Raw genomic sequence first — 15,066 nt, forward strand, 5'->3', positions numbered from 1 at the left:
TTCTGAAAAGGACATCAGAATGTGCGCTTAAGTATGCTCCCCTATTGGGATAATTATGGTAGACTAGAACCTGAAATGAGAGGCTGTCACTGACTCTGGCAGTGGATTAGCTGAAAATAGTAGGTCTTATGAAGTGCTTGAAATAAATGGGTCTTATAAAGAATAATACTAATTGAAATTATTACTTGGATAGTCTGCATGATGGCATTTGAAAAATAGATTCAGGTGTAATTGGATTTATTCTGGTTTCATTTTAACTGGGACAATTATGATTATTCAGACTTTATTCTACTATTTGGCACTAGGACAAAGTGTTGGGGAAATGCATGGATCAGAAAATTTGATAGTTGTGTGATCTTAAAACAGGTTGTTTTAAAGGTAGTGCTTCCAGGATTTTAGGGACCTAAATGATATAATCATTGAGAAATGTCTAGCATTAATTTGATAATTCATTGTAGTAGAAATAGTTAGAAAAGTAAACTCTTCTTTGATTCTATTGGGTTATAGATTTAATTGTTAAAAGACCAATGTAAATATGTTTGAAAACTATTTAGAAACATAGAAGATAATGATAATGTTTTCACTGTGAATCTGATATAGCAGAAATCTCCTTAAAATGTCCTCATCTGTGAAAAGCAGAGTCCCTAAGATCTTAGCAGCCCTGCTAACAGGTAATTGTGAGGTAATCAAGTTTGAGAAATTGTGCTGAATGCTGGATGCTTGCAACAGACTAACCACTGAGCAAAGTGTCCATATTTTAAGTCTTCAAGATCTAGCTCCATGTTCAGGTTAAAGTACAGTGATTTAATTTTAGTTGAGAACTAGAAATTTAAAAAGGAAACAATTCAATTTGCATCCCCCACCTATTATACCACACTGCCCTAAGAATTTTTTTGAAGCTGTAACTTCTTAATTTGCTACAGGTGAGGTTAGATAAGTGGCTGGTAGTTGAGCCCACCCATATTTTGTGGTTTTGTTTATAAAGTACTTAGCTTTGGGCCTTGCCCATGGTATATATCAAACACTATATAAATGTTGGCTATTGTGATATTCAGTGCTCCATTCTGCCAACATCAGATCAAACTCCTTAGTGCTCTTTGCCTATGCCAAAAAATCAGTCCTCTACCTAGAATCTTAGAGTGAGAAATTTTAACAGCAATGATCTATAATATTTGGCATAGCATACTTTGAGCCAACTTAATAATAACAATTGTGAATCTAAACTGTAAGAGCTATATATGTTTTTCCTAGTACTGCTAATGCAAAATTAATTACAAGCTTATATATTGTGAAAGTTGGTTACACCAACATAGTTAGAAAAATGATTTTTCTTGTTAGGTTATAGACTCAGCTGTTAAAGAGTTGTTTAAAAGCTGTTAAATATTTTTAGGTATGTTTTACCACATTAGAATTATGATAATAGTTTTGTGGCATTTAAAAAGGTTGGAGAGACAATTTCTGGATAATGTAATCATTTTATTAATATTGCCAGTATTTTAATAAAAGGATGGTGTTTGGCTGTCTCTCTTAGACCAAAGACAATCATGGCAGTGGGCTCACAGCTTGTATGTCCTTTTGGAAGAGAAGTGCCAGTACCTCCTGAGGTCTTGAAATGAGGATAAAAGAAAAAGGGGGAAATCTGAATTTCCCTAAATCATTTATTATTAATAATCATTTCTCTTAATTTCAAAAATTTTCTTTGTCGTTTTATCTAAAAAGTCGTTTGAGACCTATTTGACACATTATAATTTCGTTTCAGTTCTGCTGGTGATATGGTATCAGTTCCATAATGCTTAAACCTGAGAGCTGCGACATTTAGAGGTAGAAGAGCTAGTTTCACAGTTACCTAAAATTGGAAAGTCTATAAATTAGCTTATGTTGAGGGAGTAAGTTCCACCTAAATTTATTTAGCCCTATTATTTAGCTTGGTAGCAAAATCTCTCATCCCCTGGAGGTTTCAAGTATAACTATTAATTTGAAAAAGTGCCCTGTGGCATTAATGCTTTACCATACTGGCTTTAGCATGCCTTACACTTTAAGAACAGAGGAAGGTTGACCTAAGGCCTTTTTTTGGTGAGATTCTTTCTGTGCTTCTCTGAATTCATCACATTTGTTGATTCTTACAGCACAGTAATATCCCATTAATTCACTTACATAATTTGTTCAGCCATTTCTCCAATGCATGAGCATTTTTGTTTCCAATTCTTTGCTATCACCAAAAAAACAAAAGTGCTGCTATAACTATTTTGATGTCTATGGGACACTTTCTTATTACCAATGACCTCCTAGAAGTATAAGCTTAGTAGTGGAATCTCTGGGTCAAAGGGCGTAGAATTTTTAGTCACTTTATTTGCCTGACTCTTGTTTCGGTGATTCTATTTTAATAACGATCAGAGACAAAGGACCATCCCACCCAGCCCCACACCCCGTCCCTAGCTTCCCCAACATCTGCCAAATGCAGCCTAACCTAGATTATCCGAAATGCGAGGAATTGTTTCCCAAGTCAGCCAGCTTCCCAGGGGTAATTGGCCATATTGGTCAATATTTTTTATTAAGGATTTCTAGGAAACCGCTCCAAATCAAAGGTCTCTTTCCCGCCTCCTTTTCCCCTGGGTCTGCACGTTGCTGGGGCGGGGCCGGGAGCTCCAAGGGCACGCGCTCAACCCGCTCCAGTTCCTGGGGCCCTTTGCCAGGACTTCTGGGGAATCCACCGCCCCGCCCAGAAGAGCTGGACCAATCAGCGTCTCAGATTAGCCCCGCCTTCTTTGAGGCCGGACCAATAAGATTCGCGAGATGAGTTGGAGTCCCGCCCCTTGGCCGCGGGAAGCCCTGGTTCTCCAGGCGGGCCCCCGGGCTCCCCGGTGAATTTAGCCTGAAACCTGGTCCTAGTTTTTTTCCTTTCTTTCTTTTTTTTCCTTTCCTTTCCTCCCTGTCACGTGAAGCGGCAGCCGGAGACTGGCACTTCCTCAGGACACGTGACCCGGCAGTGCAGTGGCTCTCGGTCCCCTCCTCCTGAGGCTGCTGCCTCTGCGACCGCTTCTCCTCCCGCCGCCGAGCCAGCTCTCCATCCCCCTCCGCCCTCCGGAGGAGCGCGCCTCGTCTCGCCGCGGGGAGCCGGGGCTGGAACGGCGCGCGTGGCTGCTGGGCTCCAGGTAGCGCGTGGGCGCGAGCTCGCGGCCGAGAAAGGGCAATGAAAGGGGGGAGTGAGGATGGGGGTGGGGGGGGGCTGGCGGCCCCGCGCGACTGCCCCGGCCCAGAGCCCCACAGTCGGGCGTCTGCAGCTTCCAGGGACAAGTTCGGTGGGGCGGGGGCTCCCCGACATCACTGTGTCCGGGGTCGCGGGCGCGGGATCCGGGCAGCGCTGCCTGGTGGGAGGTGCCTGGCCCTATCGGTGCCGCTACTCGGCGCCCAGCGAGCAGAGAATGGGGGCGGGGGTTGGTGGCGGGGAAAGTTGTGTCTTTCATTAAGTCTTTTTTTGGGTGGGGGGAGGATCACATGAGTGTGTGTGCGTGCGTGCCAGGGGTGAGGGCTGGTACCCATGCCTGCACTGGTTAAACAGCAACCGGCTGTCTTTCTTTCTCTGCCTCCACACCTGTCTGGTGTGACTTAGACACCCGCAGCTGTTCCTTTTCTATCTGGGTTAAGGCGATCAGACTTGCCTCTGGGCTCTTTCCACTCAAGTCTTCCCCCCCCCACCAACCCCCTCCCCAAGTGAACAAGCTGTGCCCTCCCTGGGCTTTTGATCCAGGAACTCCACTAAATGGCATCTTCTTTGATCTTTCTGTGATAAGATCTTGGCCTCGTTTTGTGTCCGATGGACCATCGAGGCATGCCATGTTCTGGATGCCTTCTCTCCCTTGTGGGCATAGAGACTATGTTTGGCAGCCTGAAGCCACTGGTTATGGAGCAGAAAGCATTAGTCAGCCGGACTTTGAAACTTCTTATGTATGAAGAGTTTGCTGGGTGGCCCTTTTATGTAGCTGTAGGTTTGTATTTAGATGTAATTTCCTCTTGGATAAATGCCCCCCTCTAGGGCAAAAATTGTGGGTCTCGTGAAGTGGTTTGAGCTGTGGGGTGGAGTATTCTCGTGGGAGAAATTAATGACATAGTTCTTTTGTTGGCTATTATTGTAGTTGTATTAAAGCTATTGAAGCTTAAAACCTGCGCTAAGACTTTTGGAAGAGTGTATAATATAAGAGTAAGACAGTAGAGTTTAATTAGCCATTAAAGCTTTTCAAATTAATAACTGAAGACTTTTGGAACCCCGTTTATGTTAGTTGTTAAAACAAGAGTTTATAGACCATGTTTTAATCCATTGTGGGAAGAGAAACTATGTTTTGGCTACCCTTCTGCTCATATTCTTGATGGGGAGAATAGAAAGCAACATCCTGAACAGTATGAAACTTCTTTCATTATGTAGTTTTTGGCAGCATTTCTGGTTCATTTAAACTAGAATCTGGGACCTTCATCGAGGAAATAATCACAAAGCCGAAGCCTTTTGCAGCAGTTTATTAATAAAGGGTGCCTGTGCCTTTCAGCAAGGGTTGGCCAGATTTCCAGTAATCAGCAGCAAGCTTTTGGGAAGTCTAACAGTGAAAGTCTGTAAGTGAGAGTCAGGGAAGGGGAGGTAAAGAAGTTAGGTTATGTGCACAGTCCTAGAATGGTATTCATTTTTCAGGGTTCATGGCACATTTACTGTGTGAACAGCACAGGAGTAGGTGCTTGGAAGATACAAAAGAAATAGAAGCTGTGGGTCTTGCTCAAGGAACTTACAGTCCGGTCTAGCAGATAAGATGAACAAAAAGAAATCTGAATTGTATCTACAGTTGGTATTAATTTCTAGTTTGTAGGGGCTGAATTTAGCCAGGGAATACTTCTTGGGGGAAATGATGGCAGGAGATCCCATCATCCCACTTATTCAGGAGCTTTTAACCTGAGATCCAGAACTTGAATTTTTTTTAAGTATTTGGTTACTGTGTTTCTGGCTTCCTGTATAATCTTACATATTTTATTTTGAAAAAGGGCCCATTGTACTATATAGGAAACATACTAAATCTATTAAGTATCTAAATCATAAGGTTTCCTTAAAGGGCATGATACTTGGAGTCCTAAAGTCTGGAAAGACCCCAACGATTGATTTTGTCTGTCTTTTTAGGTGAGACTGAAGAAAAATCCCTGAAGAATAGTTTTCTGTCTTCTTGCAAAATTTCCATGTCCTTCCTGTGTTTATAACACATGACCGTGTTCATCAGCTCTTGTAACTAGGAATTTCTTCCCTATCAAGCAAAATTTCCCATTATCTTTCAGCTTTTTCTTCTGTTTCCTCATACTCTCTGTGTCGCCCCCCCCCCCAAAAAAAGCTGGAATATGATGTTACCTTTCATCTTTCTATTCTACTGAGTAAGTGAACTCTCCTTTCCTTGTAAGGCCTATTTATTATATTTGTAGACTACTGAAGTCTTTCTAAGTTCTCTGTTAAGCCCTTTATGAGGTCTAAAACGTAGATGCTTCATGTTGTGCAGAAAGTTAACAGACCTATGACCTAGTAACACTTCTACCTGTAATGATCTATAACACCTTGGACAAGTCACTTCTCTTACTCTGAGCCTCAGTTTCTTCTCTTATAAAATGAGTGGGTTGGGCCAGATGATCTCTATGGTCTCCTTCTCCCCTGCCTCTCTCTCCTTTGGAATTCTGTATATAATATAGGCAGCTCTTAAAGTATAAATGCATTATGTTTTAGATTTCAGTTGTAAATTGGTTGTTTGGAATGCATTTGGAATGCATTTATCATGAAGACAACATCCCAAATGATAGGCTTCCTAGACTAACCTGCAATAGCTTATCTTTGTTTCTTTCTTTCTTTCTTTCTTTAGGCAATTGGGGTTAAGTGACTTGCCCAGGGTCACACAGCTAATAAGTGTCAACTGTTTGGTCTGAGGTCGTATTTGAACTCAGGTCCTCCTGATCTCAGGGCCGGTGCTCTGTCCACTGCACCACCTAGCTGCCCCGTGCAATAGCTTATAATGTATCATGTGATACATGATATGTTATTAAATCTATCATATTTAACAATGTTTCTATGGGAAAATGCAGTCAGTGTTGCAACTTGAGACTCCAGCAAAATGCTTATCTCCTCACCCTTACTGCCTGGACTATTGTGGAATGAGAACATGACTTGGGGCCTTCTGGTAGTGTTAAACCCCAGAGGCAACCATCAGTCCTGGGTCAGCTCCCAGTTACATTGTTTCTTTTTCTTCTTCATATGCGTTCTCCCCCACCCTCTAACTTGTGTAAAAAAAAAAAAAGCAGTCTTGGGATTGATTCATGTTCCCATATCTATGACTGAAGCAGATACACAGGCCTTTTGAAGTTCTGGAGGATCTTTAGGGCTAGTAACAAAGAGGAAATAAATAAGATTTGCATACTTGAAGGACTTAAAAAGTAAAATGCATCTATATTTCAAAGGAAAACCAAATTGACTACCCTCAATATTCTGTCACAGAAACTGAGCTAGGAAACAAGCTGTGAAGATCAAGGCAGGGCAAAGAAGTGGAACAGAGGCTGGGTTTGGTGTCAAAGAGTGGATTCAGGAATTTACCTTCTCTTCCCTTCTTGTTGTCAAGACCACTACTCCACTTCCCTTGTTTCTCTTTATTAAAAGACAAGACTGTTGTTAGCAAGGAAGGGAGTGGGGGGGAAGGGTTCTATTGGTACTTAGGGTATAGCAAAAAAGTCGTTATTGTCCCTTTCCCCACCATTCTAGTGGGAGAAATATAACATGAATAAATGAAAAGACATTTATTGAGCATTTCCTATGTGCCAGACAATGAGCTAAATGTTAGAGACACAATCTTTTTAAAATTTTTTTAAAGAGACAGTTTTTGTGCTCTGGTAACTAGCAATTTAATGCAGGAGGACAACACATGTCAGGGAAGGCAGTTTTGTTCTGGGAAGATGGAAAGTGAGTGGGGCAGGGCAGGCCAGATAGTGTTTGGATGGCTCGATGTGAAGATGAAGTGTGGTCTAGTAGTGATTAGGGTCAGCCATTAGATAGAGTGGGCCAGGTGGGTTAGTTTACACATCCTCAATTGCCAGTCAACTAGGTTAGGTCCTGGGGTGGTAGGTGTAAATGAATGAATTAACTTTCCTAAGGACTGTGAGGGCAAGGATTCTGGAAGTCCTTTATATGGAGGTCCAGGTCTCTGTCCTATGAGGATGCTGGTTCAGGTTAGGGGAACCTGGACAATGGGACAGGTAAATGATGAGGTGGCCTTGTTGGATATCTGGATGGGATAGCATAATCATCATGTTAATAATTTTTCTATGCTGCAGTTTGGGTTTTTTTTGGCTAGGCATTAGGGTTAAGTGACTTGCCCAGGGTCACATAGCTGGTAAGTGTTATGTGTCTCAGGCCGGATTTGAACTCAGGTCCTCCTGAATACAGGCCCAGCTCTCTATCCACTGTGCCGCCCAGCTGCCCCTCTATGCTGCTTTTTGAACATTATTTAGGGACTATTTGTACATTGAAATAGGCAGCTAGATAGCTCATTGGACAGAGAGCCGGGCCTGGGGTCATGAAGACCTGAGTTCAAATGTGGCCTCAGACACTTACTAGCTGTGTGACCCTGGGCAAGTCACTTAACTTCTGTTTGCCTTAATCCACTGGAGAAGGAAATGGCAAACCATTTTAGTATCTTTGCCAAGAAAACACCAGATGGGGTCATGACGAGTCAGATACGACAGAATGACAGAACAACAAATACATTGAAACATTTCTAGCATTGTTCTCAAAGAGCAAAGGGTTAAAAGGCATGTTCATCATATTAGACTTCATCTAAAGGGAATTCAATTTGTGAAATGCCAAAATATCTTTGTAAGATAGGTTAATGTTAATAGAACATACTGTAGGGTGCTCAATCATATTGAGGTTTCCTTTGCACAAGGAATATGTGTATTTCCATAAGCTAGACCCCTAAGCTTTGGTGACTTAGGTGGTGTCTGGTAGCTGACATTTATATAGCTCTATAAAGTTTTCTAAGGAGTTTACTTACATTATCTAATGTAAATCTTCTGATATCCCATTGCAGAAGATCTTATGGGTGTTACTGAACCCATTTTTCAGAGGAAGATTCTGAGGGAATCTGAGGAAACAGGGAAGTTATGTGACTAATCCAGTGTCACACAAATAGTAACAAAGACAAGACTCAAACTTGATTTTTCCAGGTGTCTCACTCTTCTCATTATGCCAAACTGCTACACACACTGTGTCCAGAGTGTTTAACACACGCTTATTGGTACCTACTATATGCAAGGCACTGAGGATACAAAATGAGAAACAATTCCTTTTCTGAAGGAGTATAATTGAGGATAAAGACAGAACCAACGCCTTGGGAATCAGGGAGAGTTTCCTGTCTGGAGTGTTACCTAGGACAAGTCTTGAAGGAAACTAAGGATTGTTTGAGATTTTTGCCTCCGTTATCAAGCTGCAGTTTCTTGTTGTAAGCTTCCTTGAAGTGCTCAGAGCGCTTTAAAAGCTTTAATGTAGTTCTTGCTTTCTCCTCTGCATTTTTTCTTGAGGTTCTGTCTCAATGATTTCTCATGAAGATGTTTCTGGGCTTACTGTGGAAAAAGAAATTCTTAATCTATAGCGGCATTGCTTGAGAGATCTTCCTGTGCCATCATCAAACAGCGCCACCCATTATGGAATAATGCATCTTTATGTTTATTTGGATATCAAGTCATTGCTGCTTGATGAAGTTAAGAATGGAGAGATGTCACTCTGGATGTATTCCTTGCTTTTTGTTGACAAAATGTTTGCCTCCCTTTTTGAAATTTAAAAGTTAAATTATTGATTTTTATTTTATTTTCAGTGGCTATCTAAAGATATTATTTCTTTGCTGGCCAAATTGCAATGGTGATGAGCAAGTGTTATGATCTGAACTTTTTTATTTTTATTGATATCTTTTGTTTTTATATCATCTAAATTTTCCTTTGCCCCAGAGAGCCAACTCTAATAACAAAGATTTTTTTTTAATAAGAGGGAGGAAAAAAATTGAACAAAACTGAGCAATATATTTTTACAAAGTCTGAAATTATATGCAGGGTTCCATACTTGTGGACTCTTCCAGCCCTGCAAAGGTGGGGAGGTTGTCTTCCCATCTTTGGGGTTAGTCTTGTGCTTTATGATTTGGCAACATTCCAAGTGTTTGCTTCCTGACAGGGAACATAGTTTAGAGAAGTTTAACCATTGGGGTACATGTAGGGTAATTTTTAACGTAGGGCAGAAGTGCTGTTGGAATTCAAGACTGTGTCTAATGCTATTTGTGTTGCCTCGTTTTTCCATTGCTGTTAAATTTTGCTCAGAGTTGGTCTTGGACTGCTTACGTATGAAGCCAGCTGCATACTTCCAGAATTATGGTTTGGATTCAAGCCATAACTGGGTAGAACAGACATTTTTTCATGAAGCCACAGATGCAGAATCATATCCAAATCTTGAACATACCTTTATTGATTTCTTAAAAAAGTATTTAGTACCTCTACTTGATTTGAACTTTACTAAACCATCTCATTGCAAAAGGGCCTAAAGAGATGTTTTCAGCTTTTTAGCTCCTTGGAAAATTGTGATGCAGGAGTTGGGCCATTTCTATTTAGTGTGTTTCATACTGCCTAGGTTTGGGGATGTCACAAAGAACTTTACTTCAGTAGTGGAACATTCTTTCCTGTTTACCTTTTCAAAACAAGAGCATAGTGTGGTTTTTGTTTTTTGTTTTTTTAAGGATCTTAATTGGCTTTCTGTCTAAGCAAATATGTTTGCTGCTACCAAACCAGACAACTAGGACATAGAAGCCCTCCTTTCCCTACTAGTGAGACTTCAGGGAAATAGCCCAGCATGTATCTCAGATTGTGCCTTCAATAGAATTTTCTTTAGGTACTGGTCATTGATGTGAACTGGGAAGTTCTAGAATCATCTAAAATTTTTGTTTTGTGCTAGATCTGTAATTTCACCAAGGTTATGGGAATTGCTTGACAGTTTTTCTGTAATATCTTACATCTGTCTTGAAGCAGGTTGGGGCACCCAGAAGTTAAGTGGCTTGCTCCTGATCACACAGCTCTGGTATGTGTCAGAGAAGTGACAGCAGGATTTTCCTGACCTCACAGCCTTCCCTTTTATCCATTCCACCTATCTGCCTAGTGCCTACAATTACTGATATGAAATAAAGGGGATAGCCCTCTTTATTACTCACTACAGAAAGGCTTCCAGGATACTCTTTTGCCATTTGTTTTTCAAAGTAACAGTTACAGGGTAGGGATTTCTGTCTCCTTTTTCATATTAGTGTAAGATTGCTGGAAATAGGGAGTATGGGCTGCTAAGATGAGGTAAGAGGCAGAGCATTGTTCCATATGTGTTCTTTCATACAATATATGGAAAAGTAAAACAGTGTTCCACCTTTTACTTTATCTCTGACCAGGAAGGATATCAGGGTTGATAAAGTTTAAAAAGCAAAAACAAACTGGGCCGTTGTTGAAGATAGTAATAATAATATTAACAAGTAGCATTTATATAGCGCTTTAAGGTTTGCAAAGCACTTTACCAACATTATCTCATTTTATCCTCACAGCTGCTCTGGAAGGTTCGTGCTATTATTGTTCCCATTTTACAGATGAGGAAACTGAGGAGGACCTAGAGGTTAAGTGACTTTTCCCAGGATCATACAACTAGTAAGTGTCTGGGGTTGGATTTGAACTCGGGTCCTAGGCAGCCCCACGGTCTCAGAAAAGAAAAAGAGCCAGAAATGCCAAGTGGTGGGAACACTGAAGTTCTAGGAACTTGGCTTCCTAGAAAGACTAGAAAGAGGTCCCAGATGAAGTAGACAAGTTCCAGGACTAAGCAGGAAATGGAACTTTGAATCACTGATGTTACTGGCTTAATGAGGTGATGATATAGATGACTAGAAACAGAACGTTTTGATAAGCAGAACTGCTTGGAGAGGATCCCAGGGAGTGGGCTGAGGTCTCCAGAACCATGGGAGCCCTAGTGTGGCAGGCCCTAAGAAGGCTCTGCAGTGTGTGGAAGAGAATGTTGTGATGAGATAGCAATACCGCCCCTTTCCTCAGATCATCAGGGAATCCTGGCTACGTCTATTCCTGCCTACGTCTAAAATGCAGTGATATCAGTACGTCATCAGTGATAACAACTTGTACACCAGCCATCACAGCCTTGCCAACATCTGAATTTCCTCCTCAGAGGTCACCTTTGTGGCCAATGAGGGTCTGACTTGACTGGCCTTCTTGCTGTTCTTGAATACACCTCATCCCACCCTCAGTACCTTTTCATTGGTTATCTCCTGTACCTGGAATACTTTTTCCCACCTCACCTCCACCTTCTGGCATCTTTGGCTTCCTTCAAGGCTCAGCATTAATCCTACCCTTTGCAATAAGCCTTTCTTTGTTTTCTTTGTCGGTCCAGTTCTCCACCATCCTTTCCGTTTGAGATTACCTCCCATTTAAACTGTGTGTATTTTTTTTTATGTACACAGGGTTGAGACAAGGATGAAAAATAACATAGTTACTGCTCTCAAGGAATTTGGTAGAAACTGAATGAATGAAAAAAACTTTTAAGTTCTTCCATTGTGGTAGGCACTATCCTGAGCATTGGGGATGCAAATGCATAAAGGAAAGAGGGTTCCTGCCCTCAAGGAGTTTATATTCTATTGGGAGAGGAAATCGGATAAATATACTGCAAAGAAAAGATCCATACAAAGTCCTTTAGGTAAATCAGAGAAGAGGGGGAAATATTTGCACCAACTGTATCTGGAAACAATCATGGAGGCTGTTGCGTGTGAGTTGAGCCTCAAAGGAAGAGTAATTTCTTTTTAAACAAAAAAAGTACATTCCATGCCTGAGGGATGACTTGCGTGATGTGAGAATTGTGGTAATTGGGTAGGATTTGGCAGCTGATTTGGTTATGAGGGGTGAGCAGGAGAAATGGAAGAACCAAGAGTGACTCCAGTGTTATAAACCTCATGGTGACTGGGAAGATGGTGGTTCCGTCACCAAATATTGTTAAGTTTTTAGGATAATTCTGTTTTGGAAATGTGTTTGAGGTGCCATTGGGACTCCCAGCTGCAGATGTCCAGTGTGCAGAGTTTAGGGACGAGGTTGAGGCTGGGTATGTAAATTTAGGAAGGAGCCCATAGGAACAGAAAAGAGAAGTGCCCCCATCAGAGAGTCTTGTTGATTTAAATATTATAAAGACTAGAACAGGTGGATGTAGGGAAAGAAGAACGAATAAAGAGTAGAATATTCCATTGTTAAATGCCTAGGAGGAGTTAGTGATATGTAAAAAATGAATGACATCTGCCATGAAGGGTCTTACAGCCTTAGTGGAAGGTAGAGAAACAGTGGCCACAGGATGGGATCCCTACCTCCATGTGATTCCCTTTTGGTCAGTGGTTTTATTTTTTGTTGTTCAGTGTGTCTGACTCTGTGACCCATTTGGGGTTTTCCTGGTAAAGGTACTGAAGTGGTTTGCCATTTCCTTCTCTATCTTATTTTACAGATGACGAAACTGAGGCAAATAGGGTTAAGTGATTTGCCCATGGTCACACAGCTAGTAAGAGTCTGAGGCCAGATTTGAACTTGGAAAGATGAGTCTTCTTGACGCCAGCCCTGGACCTCTATCCTGGCCCTTTCCCCACTACACTACCTAGCTGTTTTATAGCTGATGAAATCCAAGGTGTCTGCAGCTATAGTTGACTTTGAATTGTGGCAGGCTGCAAAAGTCCTTAAAGGCAGGCAGCAGCCTTTCTGGGACAAGGTGGAAAAATAGTCTAAATGTACCATTTGCTTCGTTTTCTTTATTTTTTTTGGTATTTGTTGCCAACTATCTTTCTTAAAAGATGCCAGAAGCATTTTATGAGCAGCTTTTTGGTATTAATAACACAGCTTTGAATGGCAGCCCGGTGTAAACTGTTAATTAAAATGAAGCCTCATTCAGCTTGTTACAAATACAGGAAATTCTTTAATTAGTGGAAGACTTTTGTATGTATTTTGAATTTTTCATTGTAATTAAAATGTTAGCCAGGTGGAATAGGTAGTAGATGGAGTGCTGGACTTTGGAGTTGGGAAAATCTGAGTTTGAATTTTGTCTCAAGTACACTTATCTGCTGTGTGATCCTCAGCAAGCCATGTAGCCTTTCTCAGCCTCAGTTTCCTCATCTGTAAATGGGGATAATAGTGCCTGCCTCACAGAAGTGTTGAGGTGATATGCATATATAAACTTTTGAAACCTATATAAAAATTATTAGTTAAAATGGTACAAAGTAAGGATTGTCACAGCCCCATAGCATGTCTGCTAAAAATGGCCCATGGACCACATTGCTGTGGTCATGTGCCTTTCACTGCCATCAGTACCAGTCCTGATAGTAATCAGAACCCTTCTTCCCACTCCCCCAGGTCACAAGGAAAGCCAGAGCCAGAAAGTCAGAACCTTAGTACATTGCGCTTTTTAAATAGAACCATCTCCCTTAGATAGCTCTTCACATCCAAGCAGTTTTCTGTCGTTCTAATGATCATTTGCGTAGCTTAAAGTTAATAGCATTTTAAAGTTTCCTGAACATCATATATAAATACACACACATATGTATATAAAATTTGATCCTCACAGGAACCTTTTGAGATAGTTATTATCCTGATTTTAAATGAGGAACCTGAAACTTAGAGAAATTAAATGACCTTTGCTTCCTAGGTCATGCATCTATTAAATGTTGGAGGCAGTATTAGAACCCAGGCCTTCTAACTCTAAGCAATGGAATCTTAGGGTGAGAGCTGGCAGGGACAAAAGATGTCATCAAGTCTGTTTCACGGGTGAGAAACTGAGGCCTGGAGTGGTTTAAGTGACTTGCTTGTGGTTACACGGGCAGTAAGTGGCAGAACCAGAATTCAAACAGAGGACTTCTAATCTCTTCCCAAATCTGGTGTTCTAGCTGCCTGTGCTGAGTGACAGCTCTTGAGAGCCATATTTGTACTTAAAGTGCATCTAGACACTAAGTGGAATTATATATTTTAGAGACCACAGTTTCATGAGTGTGTGTGTATGTGTGTGTTTTAATTAACCTGAATTGACATTCTTTCCCTTTCTATAATTTTACTTTCTCAATTTTGAAATAAATTCAAACATACTGTTCAACTTTTCTTTTCTCAGTATACCTTTCTTTATGACTTTTACACATCATGTCAGTGATTCTCTGTGGAACCAAAAGATGAATGCAACACCCAAGTCTTCCTGTCCTTAACCCTAATGACAAAATCCTATAATGGGACAAGGAAAAAAGAAAACTCTTCATGGCTGAAACTTACTATTTTTATATCAAATAAATGAAATTTATCTGCAGCTTTAAGTCATAAACCCAAGGCAAGAATATTTAAACTGAAAACTGAAAACATTTAGTGGTTTAAGTGTATATTTATGTGTAAATGTATACTTATATATATAACTTAAATATCGAAACTTTAAAGCCTAAAAGATTTTTTGGTTTATTTTGCTTATTCTCTAAGTTAAGCAGTCGATTAGCTTTATGGTTAGCCTTTTATAAACCCTTTACAAAGTATTTGTTGCTTATATAATTCACCTTTGTTTTCTTTTTTTACATTTTTAAACAAAAAATAATTAAAATATATTTTCCTGCCTTTGAAATTAAACACATCAAGTTGCACATATATAGCATATTTGTTTCGTCTTTGGACCAATTTAGAAGACACCATCATTGTCAGCTGCTTCATCCAATGCTTATCCCCTTGTGATACATCAGGTTCTATTCATGAACAGGTGTGAACCACACCTTAAGGTTGACGCTGAGCAACTTTTCAAAATAAATAAATACTTGGTTTATGTTGGTCAACCAGCTGCAAATATCTTAATCTGGATTCATGGTACATGCTGTAGAGTAAGGTAATTAGTGCTTATGGGCTGAAAAGTAGGGAGTGTAGAAGCTAAAACTGGGTTACCGTAGAAAGTATCACTAAAGTCTTCTGGATGTTGAGGGAATGTATCTTAGGATATGA

The 15,066-nt window shown here is 40.6% G+C and overlaps 1 protein-coding gene across 7 annotated transcripts in view; it reads left to right on the forward strand.

Moving 5' to 3' along the window:
- Positions 1-3,086: 3,086 nt before the first annotated feature.
- The window catches only part of RCBTB1 (RCC1 and BTB domain containing protein 1), a 74,111-nt gene continuing 62,131 nt past the window's right edge, over positions 3,087-15,066 (forward strand). For 6 of the 7 annotated variants that reach the window (XR_003567874.1, XR_003567875.1, XM_027848327.1 and 3 more), the window contains exon 1: positions 10,683-10,722. The gene's annotated coding sequence lies outside the window, so the exon portion shown is untranslated. Of the gene's footprint in view, positions 3,153-10,682; positions 10,723-15,066 lie in introns of those variants that run through there. The other variant, XM_027848324.1, reaches the window with a different exon arrangement.

Source organism: Vombatus ursinus, unplaced genomic scaffold (assembly GCF_900497805.2).
Source record: "Vombatus ursinus unplaced genomic scaffold, bare-nosed wombat genome assembly UNPS02005659.1, whole genome shotgun sequence".
NCBI classification, from domain to species: Eukaryota; Metazoa; Chordata; class Mammalia; order Diprotodontia; family Vombatidae; genus Vombatus; species Vombatus ursinus.